Below are 12067 nucleotides of genomic sequence, written 5' to 3' on the forward strand. Positions count from 1 at the left end.
TTTCTTCTGTAATACTGCTTGAGGTTTATGAACTATGAGGTGTAGTTTCCTTGCCTGAAACCTCTGTTGGAAGGGTAAAAAATAATAAATTAAAATTAACTGTATTGTTGACAGGGACTCTTTTCTGCAGTGTTGTTAGGAGAGCATAACTACAGATCAGTAAGGCTAAAAACTTGAAGCTCAAGTTCCTAGTGCTTACAGAGACAAAGAAGCATGTGGACGTTCAAATCAATCAATGGCTCTAAAATGTCATTAATTTTAATGGCAGAGTTATTTGTTATTAATTAAGGCTAAGAATGTAATTGTGAAATTGCTCATAAATTCATCTGACTGATTCCCTGTTTTGTACCCCTCTTCACATGATATGCTGTGCATGACCTCTGGTAAGAGGAAGGTTCAGTTTGCAGCATGCTGCAACACGCATGTTACAGAGTAATGGTGGAGGAAAACTTGGGCGTTTTGAGTGCAGGCCATAATGAAGATGCATTTTTTTTGTACACGAGGCTACAGTGGACATATTGAAACACAGTGTTCAAAGCTCTGTCTCGCCAGGAGGTGCTCAGTCTGTTTTCCCTGTCTTGCGTTATTTCAGTTGCACTGCTCATTGCCTATGACGATGATTGGAGTCTGGTCCCCGTGAAACAGAAGCACCTCAGAAAACCTAGGGGAGAAGTCATGCATTTCACTAATGAAATTAGATAAATAATGGGGAACAGCTTACAAAACCAAGCAAGAGAACAGCCATGATCTAGTAGAGCTGTTGTGCTTCAGAGAAAATACTCAGATACGGTACTTAGGAGCAGGATGGAGTAGGCTGAGGCAAAAGGTTTGTTGAACAGATTTGGATCATATCTCCACTTAAGTTGCATGTTTGTGCATATGAATGAGAACAGAAGTCCTGCACCTCTGTTTTCACTCTCTGGAAAGCCATTAGTACAGAATACGGTACAGCATGCTGAGTAAGACATGAGCAGATATCCAGCACGTATAGATAGCACTGTTCCCATCTAAATGTTTTATCTTTTTACAAAGGTGAGACGATACTTTCCAGGTGACAAATTGAAACAGTGAGAGCTCTTGTAACAGTAAGTCCATGAATGACAAAGGATAGTAAACCCAAAGGTCATGATTTAAAAGGGTCAAGTGACCGAGGTATGTTCCAGTTTTCAAAGGACTGTGGGTTTTGCGCATGTGCGTCTGCACTACCATACAGCAATACATATGCATTGGGTTTAGACTCACTGGGTTAAATCTTGCTAGCACCATGGAGCTCTGCATAAGCTAATTAGCAGTGTTTTCCAGGCTACTGGAGAAATAATCTCAATACCTCATTTCTTCCCAGGAGAAAACTGGTAAGGTACAAGCACCATCTTCCAAATCAAGGAAGTGAAAAGCTATGTACTACAGAAGTTGAATTATTTGCCTGGTCTTTGCTGTGGCTTTCAGAGAAATGCAATACATCAGAGTTGCCTCACTTATAGGATAGGCTGTGAAGACAATCAATTAGTAAAGCACTTTGATATCCTAGTACAGAATATGCTAGATGTAGAATTGCAAGCTATTTATTTTTCTCTTCCTAAAATAAATTAGTAGTAATCAATCTTTTCCCTTTTCCAAGTCCCAAATCCAATGCTATTTCAATCTGTCTCTGTTCAGCAGTAGCACCAACATCACCAGTATGTCTCCTTTGATGATGACTGACCTGTAAGTGGGAGCAGAGTCCTGAATGGAAAGGCAGGCTTCCCATGCCGAGCAGTAAGCCTGGCAGTGTTGGAAAATCAACTTTACAGTGGTGAGGCTGAGACACAATTTTATAAACCACTGTCAGAAGTGCATAGTGGAGAATGAAACCACCACTCCTGACAGCTGAAATACACTACTAAGGTCTATATAAGGACCGTCTGTCCAAGCACAAGACACGCTGCCACCTGAAACAATAGCATGGCACTTGGCAAATGCCAACCATTCAAAATCACAGCATGTGCACTCAGAGGGGTTTCACTGCCTACCACCCTGTGCTTGTCTGAATGGCTGTGAGTGACACTGCAGAAGGCCCAGAGAAGAAAAAAGCAAAAGCGGAGCAAAAGTTTCCAGCATCCTGTCTCTGAGGAAAAGCTAGAAACACAGTGACCGGGGATGAAAAGGGTTTTTAATGTTGCAAAAATTAAAGCGATCTCTTTCCTCCTGCTTAAACCCTGCCTACTTCAGGAAAACAGGATTTCCATCACGAGAAAACCGTCGTAAAGTGGTGTCAGAAAAAACGAAATCTGGTGTTTAGTCATAGACACTTCCTTTGAGAACAAGGCACTTGCTTTAATGTCAGCTTTGCACTGTCAGGGAGCTGCTGTGCAGTACCAAGGCTCCGCCATCAGATGGCAATGCTCATTTATGCCCAACTACTGCAAAACTGGAGCCTGGCAGCCCTCGGGGTCCGCAGGGGCTGCTCCGGGCAGCCTCCCGTGGCTCCCCCTTCAAAAGAGGTTGTGAAGCTCTTAGCAGTGATGGTGACTAAGTAAACGGAGAGGAACAGAAAGGCTGGCTCTCTTCGATACCTGTAGAGAAGAGACTGACACTGTATTTCGAACCTACTGCTAATACAAAATTATAATTTAAATCCTACTGGAAGTGGTGCATCCACTGCCCTGAGGCCTCTGCTCCTGCTCACGGGGTTCTTCTCACACTCCCACAGCTGTGTCAGTCCTCCCAGTCTGGTTCCTTCCAGGCAGTTTCCAGTGGTGAGTGAAGCTGTTTTAGCAGTACAGGATTAGACCGTCTGCATTTGACATCCCTAAGTACTGCTGTTGTGGTGGCTGTGATTATTATTTTTAGTACAGTTGTTGTTTATTATGAAGAGCATAATTTTGAGGCAATAGAAGTAATTATTGGCACCATACAGACAGAGAACAAAAACACAGTCCTTGCCCTACACAGTCCACAGTCTGAGAATGAGAGAAAGCAGAAAAAAACAGGCATTTGAGGATGTGCCTTGTTTTACAGATGAGCTGCTGCAATGCTTGTATGGACAAAACTGCCACTGCCATTCAAAACTTCACTGTCAGTTATTCACCTTTCCCTTGTTGCAACCTGCAGTCTACATGTCATTCTGCAAATGGCATTTTGCTAGTGTGTACTGAATATATCACCTTCAGAAGAAAAAAAGAAAAAAAAAATCTATGAGAATTGAAAAAAACCACAAAAAAGTAAACTGTAATAATAACATATATTGAATTAGAAAACATAATGTTCAATCCTCAAATTGGGTGAGGGTGCCAAGTAACACATCCCTAACTCTTCCAGCTTACGTAAAGAAAAGATGACAAACTGTCCTTGCACAGTCAGTGCTTCCTTCTGTTTGTAAGACCAGATCACAGGTTCAGCCATTTATAAGCTGAATACCAAAAACAATTAAATAGGCCCCATGTGCGTTTTGTGACATGAAACCCTTATGAGACAGCAGGAGTCAAAACATCCTTCCCTCAGCTTCCACTGTGTCTTAATTGCGAAGGATGAGCAAGCACTGCACAACCAGGCGCAGCTGGAAGTTGATTTAGCCTATTTTTATAGGGGGAAAGAAGATACTTGTTTTTATAATGGCTGATAGGATTTCGCTTTCATGCCACAGATACAGGCCTAAGTAGAGGACTATATGTGTATTTTATTCATTACAGATGTAACAGCTACATAGTGCTCAAGGTGAACTAGATGCTCTAGAGCAGCGGTCTAAAGTTTTTTTCATCGTGCACCCCTACGAGTAAAAAATTTTTGAGTATGCACTCCGATATATATATTTATTTATAAAGCATATATGTGTACTACTGTACTAATGTTATGTACATAACAAAATAGACACAAAATAGAAATTAAAAAAGGATGACATAAAGACAAAATAAACACTATTTTAAAATTTTATTTTTAATGGTAAAAAAATACTTTTTCCTGCACCCTGGTGGATTGCCTTGTGTACCCCCTGGAGTGCAGGAACCCCAGTTTGGAGACAACTGCTCTACAGACAAAAGCTGTGAGGTCTGATATCCATTGTCCCATATCTGGCCAAAAGGATGCTTCTGTTCTGATTTATACAGGATATAAGTTATCTCCCCGTTCCAAAGGACAGGAACTTGCAGCATCCATTTAACTTGCTTTATGTGGATGGCTGCAAGCAAAAGGTGTTCATAGCTGAACAGGACTTAAAGAGCTATTTCAAGACTGGCACCTAAAGATTAATAAGCTCCTGCGATCTCACACAGCAAACAGTACAGATTTTGAGGGACAAAAAGATGTAGGGTGTGTGGCCACTTGTTTATGAGGTATTTATGCATTTCAACAGTTTCGTGCAAGTGTTTTTTAACGGCATTATGGGGAATGCTTTGAATTGAAACTTAATGGGGAAGTGCTTTTAGAAACAAAAGAATGAGATTAAATGAAATAAAAATAGATATTGACAAAGGAAAAAAAAGGAACGGATGAGCACAGGCAAACAGGACAGCAAGAAAAGAAGAAAAATGTTATGCTAGCACTTTAGAAAAGGAACCAGTGCTGCTTTATGAAAGCAGATGTTCACAATAACTGTGAAAATCTCATGGCAGAAATATACAGATAGTTTCTCCAATGCTAACTCTGTCTTTTAAAATATTTTTTGCAACCCTTCATGAGAACCGTACTTTTCCTAATTTTTAAATAGCATTTTTATATAATATAATCTTCAGCTCCTAAACTTGAAAACATTCATAATTAACCATAATTTATCTAATTATACTATATTATTACCTGAGTAATACCAGGGTATTATCTATTAAGGTATTACCAAGATAAAAATATAGTATACTTAGAATGAAAATATATGCTTTCTGACAAACTGCTGAGACATTCTTACTGTTTGACTTCCTGAAAATCAGAAATTACTAAGTTCCTTTAAGAAGTCCCTGCCGCTCTTCCCATTTTTTGTCATGCAGAAAGAACTTTCCATAGAAAATATCTCCCTGGGCTCAAATTCTAATTGATCCACAAAAATTGTAGGCAGATTTTTTAGCCAGGAGTTTGAGCAATCAAGGGGAAAAACTAGGAGTTCCCAGCCCTACTTCAACTCAGCCTAATTCTCATGTTAACATTTACGCACTGAGTCCTGCAAGCCCCACATCTAAAACTAGCTGCGAGACACCTGCTAGCATCTGCCACGGCATCGCATGGGAACCCTTTTGGTCGAGCCACATAAGCCTGGCTGAACAGTTAGAACTGGTATGAGACATAACACTGCTCCCATTTCAGGTTTTAACAGTCTTAAGGCTTTTCAACTACGAACCTAAGGCTGCTCAAGCAGCCCTTCACTTTCTAGGAATAACTCCAGTTTATCAGCATTTGTCTGAAGCATTTTGGATCCCAGGTCTGAAAGTAGCTTGAAGGCTGCAGCAAGCACCAAATCTTAACCCAAATCTTAGCCCAACCTCTGCATTTCCTAGATCATGCCATAGTTGTTCGGCTCGTAACCCCAGTCTGACATTTTTGCAGTGCTAAGTGATCCCTTTATACAGAACCATAAAGGATTGCCATCTGGGCCCTATTATCACCAGTCTTACATTAGCCTCGGGACCCCCTTCCAGACCCAGCACTATTCATAGTTAATCATTCCCCTTGGCCCCAAATTTAGATTAAAAGTTAAATTTAGCCCGCTCCTTATTTACCCCAGCAGCTGCTTCTGTCTCTACCTAGATTGTCAGCCTTCTTTATGACAAACCTTAATCTTTAGTCATAGCCCAGTAATGACTTGAAGCCCTAGACCCACTAACCACATGGAAGGTCTTATCAGAGAGTAATGTCCCCATCTGCACTCAGCATTAAACCCAGCTTCTCTCGCAAGGCCAAATCCTAAACCAAATATTAACCATAGTCTCAGGCATCCAATGGCTGCTGCCAGGTGGAAATCCAAATGTAGTTACCCCTAAACCAGGATCAAGTGGTCCTTTGTTTCCTAAGTTGTAAGTGAGGTTTGCAGGTCGCCTATTAGCCCTATTCCAAATCCCAGACTTTGCCTAGTGATCCCTGCCATCCCCCAAACTATTCTAAGTACTGCATCCCCTGCAAAGCTCAGAGCTAATCTTAGCTAACCAGATCATTCCTGTCCAATCCTAAATGCAACCCACTTTCTAGCACTCTCCTGAAACTTGGACCAGTGCTGCTGCCATGCCAGGCTGCAATCTAGCCCAGCAGTCCCTATCGCTGTCAGAAGTAATTACAGCCCTTTGGCCAACGATAGACCATGCATACCCTAACCCCAGCTGCAGTCTAACTTCAGAGGTTGACCATACCCGTTTTGCAGCCTCTCCTTCACAGAGGAAGGCAGCTTCAATGTTCATACGTTGAGGTGTGGATTTGGGCTGTCGTTACGCTCTTTGTGGCACAACCACTTAGGTCTGTTGACCTGCCATGATGCTCCTCCCGAGCGCTGTGCACACACTGTGTGGGCACGCAGTACGTTCTCAGCAGCTTGCCTCACTCCTCGAGTGGAACCAGAAGGGGTCTTACCCTTCTGCATGGCCCGTATATGTTTTTAAAACATGTGGCCATCTTATTCCAGATACTTTCTGAATTTGCAGGAGCTGTGCGTTGCTGCAGAATTTCAGACTTTCAAAGGAATGAAAAAAATGGTTGTAAGAGTTGCAAAAAAAGTTTGAAAACATGATCTGAACTTGAAAACATGAACTGAAGAGGAGTCACTTCCCTGAAGTCTGCACAAAGCTTTAAACAGTGATAGTTTGAGGCTTGGAATAGGCTTTAAAAGTATTTTTAAATATTGCACTAATCAACACGTGTTAGCTGAAGAAATGTAAACACCATTAGGGGATGTGATAGATGGAGTTTGGCAAATCTTGCTGTGGTCACTGGCCCTTGCTGTATCCCTTCCCCTTTTGCCCGAGGTTACATTCCCCCAAGCAGCCTGAGCAGAAGTTGCGAGGTGGCTGCACCTCTGTGCAGCTCCAGCTCACTCTGTCATCTTTCAAAGGCCTGAATTCAACTCCCTTGGAGGTCAGCAGGTCACATTAAACCCCACATTAAACACAATTTCCTCCATAAAAGGAGGAAAGCAAGGCATAAACCTGAACAAAGAACTATCCGCTACAGAAACTTCATAGGCAAGTCTTACATGCATTACTATAGTAGGTTAGTAGGAGTTTAGCCAAATTATTTAAGATCATACAGACCAATCCAGAGTAATTTTTTTGGTATATGATTGGATGAATCACATTTGAAGCTAAAAAGGAAAACATCATTAAGTGACAGATAAACTTCTTGACCTCCTGCATTCTTAAGGACAAAAGCTGCAAACGAGCTATAGACTGCAGTGGCAATGGAAAACTCCACTGGTTGCTTTTTTGGCAACTTGTCATTCTATGAATGCTTAATGATATATTTAAAGTAAAAAAACCCTGTTCTTACATTTAGCCCAATTTTTCTTTTGCTAATTTAGCCTTTTCTTGTCTACAATCCAAAGCAAGTAGTTTTGGACCTGGAAAAGACCTGTGCTGTTCCACATTGTTTTTCACCAATAATCTCTTCATTTTCAACTAATAACATGCATTTAATTCACTTTTAAATGTTAACATTAGTGCCAGAGAATGCAAGTTCCGTACACAAAGGCCTGTCTGAATAAGTACAAAATTTCTGAGTAGGTATGAACTACGGTTATTTTGCTTCATATAAATGAATTTTGCTGCAGGTATACCCTGTTGGTAGAGATTATATCCTCTACTGGAAGTTAAATCAGCTTGTCAGCAAATTTGGGTGTCGCAATTTTACATTAATTACACAAATATTTAGCAAGTGTATTCTTGCTTCCCACTGAACTCCTTTTGTTTGAATGTTTTTCATAAAAGCTTTGCTATCTAAAATGGCTTGGGGAGTGTATGGCATTACAGAACTCTTTTTAATGAAAAGATAGATCGCGGAATCTAAAGGGAGAACTGAAACTCCGATGTTTCAAATTCTAATGCCACCTTTGATGCTCGTCTCATGGAGACAAAACAAAAACAGTCTTACAAAGTTGACTGGCGCTCGATGGACAAAACTGTGGCAGGAGAATGCAGGGTTTCTGCACACCACCACGCACGCTTATTTGGCCCGTGTTCCCTGAGCTACTGATCTCGAGACGCCAGTCACAACTGCCCTTTCCTTCTTGAAGCCATGCTGGGAATGGTTCATAGAGGCAGACAGAATTTGAATAACAAAGTACTGACATGCTCGCACAGCATCACAACAGGGAAAAGGCAAAGGGTTTGGTAGCCTGATGGTCTGAAGAAAAAGACCTCTGAAGAGATGTGAAGTAAAAAAGAAGGAACCATGAATAGAAGAAAAATAACACGTTTCTCTAAAATGAGGACAGTGTTTGAATCCAGAACATAATTCGGTGAAACATCCAGAATCTCTCTCTCACTGAATGTCAGGCCACCTCTGTACTAGAATGAATTTAAAAATCTGATTTTGGACCCTTGTTTTGGAAATGTAACTCTCTTGTTTTCTAGATCTGAGTTTTGACAGCAGGAAAAGATGCACTGCAACCATTGGGATGATTCTTACTAATTTTTTAAACAAGCTTCAGTGTGTTGCCAGCGGAATAGCACTTGTGTGATACATACCCTCTCCTCCTTCTTCTCTGCCAAGACAGTCTGGTAGGCTACTCTCTTTGCCTTTGACACGCTGTAATTTTGTACTGTCAGTGAAGAGCTTGCTGTTAAATTTGCCTCAGATGACACCGTCCTAGAAACTGCCACCACTGTTCACTTTTTACTTCGGGTTCTGTTTCAGATGGTTTTTGGTTTTTTGCTTACACTGCCAGCCCTGCCTGCTGCCTAAGCTGGGTTCTTACTGGGTCTGCATCACTACTAATAAGGAAGAGTCCATAGCTCAGACTTTGTTAACACCTCTGTAAACTGGGGAAACAAGATAGGATGCTTGGTCTTCCCCTTAGGTCTCAACCTGCTCTGTAGGTCTAAGAGTAAAAAGCTGGGAAAGGTCATTTTACCAACGAAAGTAAGCAGGTGGGCTCTTATAGAAAAAAGGAAAGTAAAACCTTGGACAAATGAGTGGTTACTGCCTTCACATTTTGCTTTTTTTGGAACTCGTAATTCTGTTTTCAGTCTGTTGATTTCAGACTGCGCAACAAAATAAAAGCGGAAGACTGCTGGAAACACTGACTGCTTTGAAGAAACAGAGCAGAGTTACAGTCAAGATAAATGTGCTTTACTGAACAAGTGGAGTAAGCGCTGTCTGGTGGCTACGATCAACACATGAACTAAGGTAAATAGTGGCACATTTTAAGTTCTACCACCCTATAGGAACTTCAGGATTTTTTACGTATGAACATGAAATAAAAAATGATAAGGTCTTATGTAAAGCCACAGGCTTTGAAATGAGGTACTATAATGCTTCATACATCAGGGACTCATGGTTACTGTGAATAGTAGTGCTGTAAGGACCAGAATATTTGAATGAATTAGTGGCCAGGTATCTGCAGATGTTATACTGTTTCTCTGTATTCAGTGAAAGTCAAAACAGTACATTACCAGCAGACTCTACAGTAACTGAAAAGCCAAAGGCCACTGCATGATTGACTGCTAGGAATATCCCCTGAGCAGTCAGTTTCACATTTAATCTTCCAGTGGAATTAAAAATGAAGAATAATGGAAGTAACACGTAGGCAAAACATGCCAACCTGATATGTTATTACAATTTTTCTTTATTCTTACACAATTATAACAGTCAAAAGGTCAGGCTACAAAATGCCAAGGACATCCCCATGGCTGATCCATTAATCCTGGGAATGCATAACAAGGACTGCATGGGCAGTCATAAAATTTTAAAGAGCTACGGTAAATGTCTCTGCAAATACTGCCTTTATTTTTACAGTAAAGCAGTTAAGTGAAATAGAAACAGGTCACTCATCTCCAGTGAGGAACCCATTTAGGCCATAATAGTACACCTTATTTTAATCTCTCTCTCCCAATGCCTTTTGCCTTCCCAGTGGTATTTCTAAAAGAAACAAACATGAGGGTTAAGAATTGATGTTGTCAACCACTAACTAAGTTTTGCCTATATCAGCTTTGTCCATTGCAGGAGTAATTCAATTGTTTTCTTGTTGAAACGCTTATCCGCAGTTTTCTGGCACAGCTGCTTAACATGCCAGTTAGACATTGTTCAGAGGCCTCTTGCTAAAACTCAGCTCCGTCTCCTCTGCGTTTAATCAAAACCAATACTTATGTGCTAAGCAAGAAGGGTAGTTCCTATATGGCATGAAACAGAGAAATGATAAATAATTTCATCATTTTCTCCCTGAATTATAATGAACAGAGATCTCACGTGCAAACTAACAATTATATTTACAAGAATAGGCAAAGGATTGAGTGATGTTTGTCCACTGAAAAAGCGCTTTTAAGCTCCACTGTCTTTTTTGATTAAACTTTGAAGTATAAATCTTTATGAATGAAATTCCACAAAATTGCTGTCTGCTTTTACTTTTTCTTTCCTGTTAGAAAAATAGAAATGCACAACAAGAAGGTTTCTTCTTGGCCTTTCATTGACTTCTCAGGTTATTTGGGAGTTCCAGCTCCCTCCCCAGCTTTAGTGATATTTATTTATATAGGTACATGACAAAACTGAGACAAAGTGGCTCCCTTTTCTTTAGCGTTTACAGCCTGTGCCACTTGTTCTGCAGTCAGATCCATAGGAACTGCTTTTCATACAGAAGTGTAATTCAAATTCTGTCAGCATGGTTGTGCACTGATCTAATAAAAACAACCATTTTTGTATCAGATTCTGGGTCCTGGGTGTAAATGAAAACCCAAGGTAAGGTAGTTCCGCAGCCAGAATTTAATACTGGGAAGGACTCTGCCTGAGTGATCAAATTCAGTTTCCTCATAGCTACATACCACAGATAGCAGTTATCAAATGCAGAACCACCTACAAATACCTGCTCTGACACCAGCCTACACCAGGCGTTCATTTCTAGCTTTGAGTGTTCAACAGAAAGATGATGTTGGCAATTGGCACAGACGAAGTGCGAGCTGCATGCAACAGCAAAGGTCCAGGAAGGCAAAAACGCTCACCTGGCCTCACAATGCAGACCATACCCTCTGCTGCGGAGGAGGACAAGGCAGCCCATCTGACTCCCACTGAGAGACGGGGACAGCAGGGACAGGAGTGGATGAGAGAAAGATAAAAAATCTAAACATAATGTCACATAAATGAACAAGGAAAATGCATGAGCATAAATATAACAGAGATGTCAGTCTCCCTAAATCCCTCATATATTGAAGAACATATCTCATGAAGTACACTCAGCAGTGGAAAAACAGAGGGGCAGGAAGCAGCATGAGGTGCCAAGGTTGTGTATGAATCCAACCCATTAACTTCAGCGCTCGTAACGACTCGCTACCAACAACAACGGCCACTCAGAGGGTTGCAGGAGAGGGAATGGCCTGTCAGAGTGTAGAGAAGAGGAACCATATGGGTTTCATATACATCACGCCCTGTGTACGCATCTACCATCCAACAGCAGGGAGAGGCTAGCAGAAGGCAGACCCGTACCCACCTCCCTTTCATAGCATTGCTTCGCTTTGGACAGGAGACAGCGGTGTGCAGACCCAGTGTGGGGACGTGACAGGGGTACAGCAAGAGTATCTAGAAAGGAAACTGTTTACTACCTGAGGAAACATCACCGTGACACCCCATTTTGAGGCAGGAATTCAATTCCCTAGGCTTAGTGAAAAAGTAGACTTCAGCTCGTGAATCACAACAGGAATTTTACTGCCTGAAGAATACAAACATGAGAGCTCAGTAACTCCAAATAATTACCCTGTTCAGCCTTAGCTCCTTCTGTTGAATGGCCAGTTAGTCCTCAGGAGACAAGGAGTACAGAGTATCCTTCTTCTCAGTCCAAGTCTAAAATCCACAGTTTCTACCTGCTCTTTTGTCCAATTAGAGCAGGAAATTTGGCTAACCTTGCTAATGTCTTCTTCCATCCCTTGGAGTAGCTTCCCAGTCAATAATTCCTGTCACCTACTCTGTTCCTGTGCTGCTT

This window comes from Ciconia boyciana, chromosome 4 (genome assembly GCF_034638445.1).
Source record: "Ciconia boyciana chromosome 4, ASM3463844v1, whole genome shotgun sequence".
NCBI classification, from domain to species: Eukaryota; Metazoa; Chordata; class Aves; order Ciconiiformes; family Ciconiidae; genus Ciconia; species Ciconia boyciana.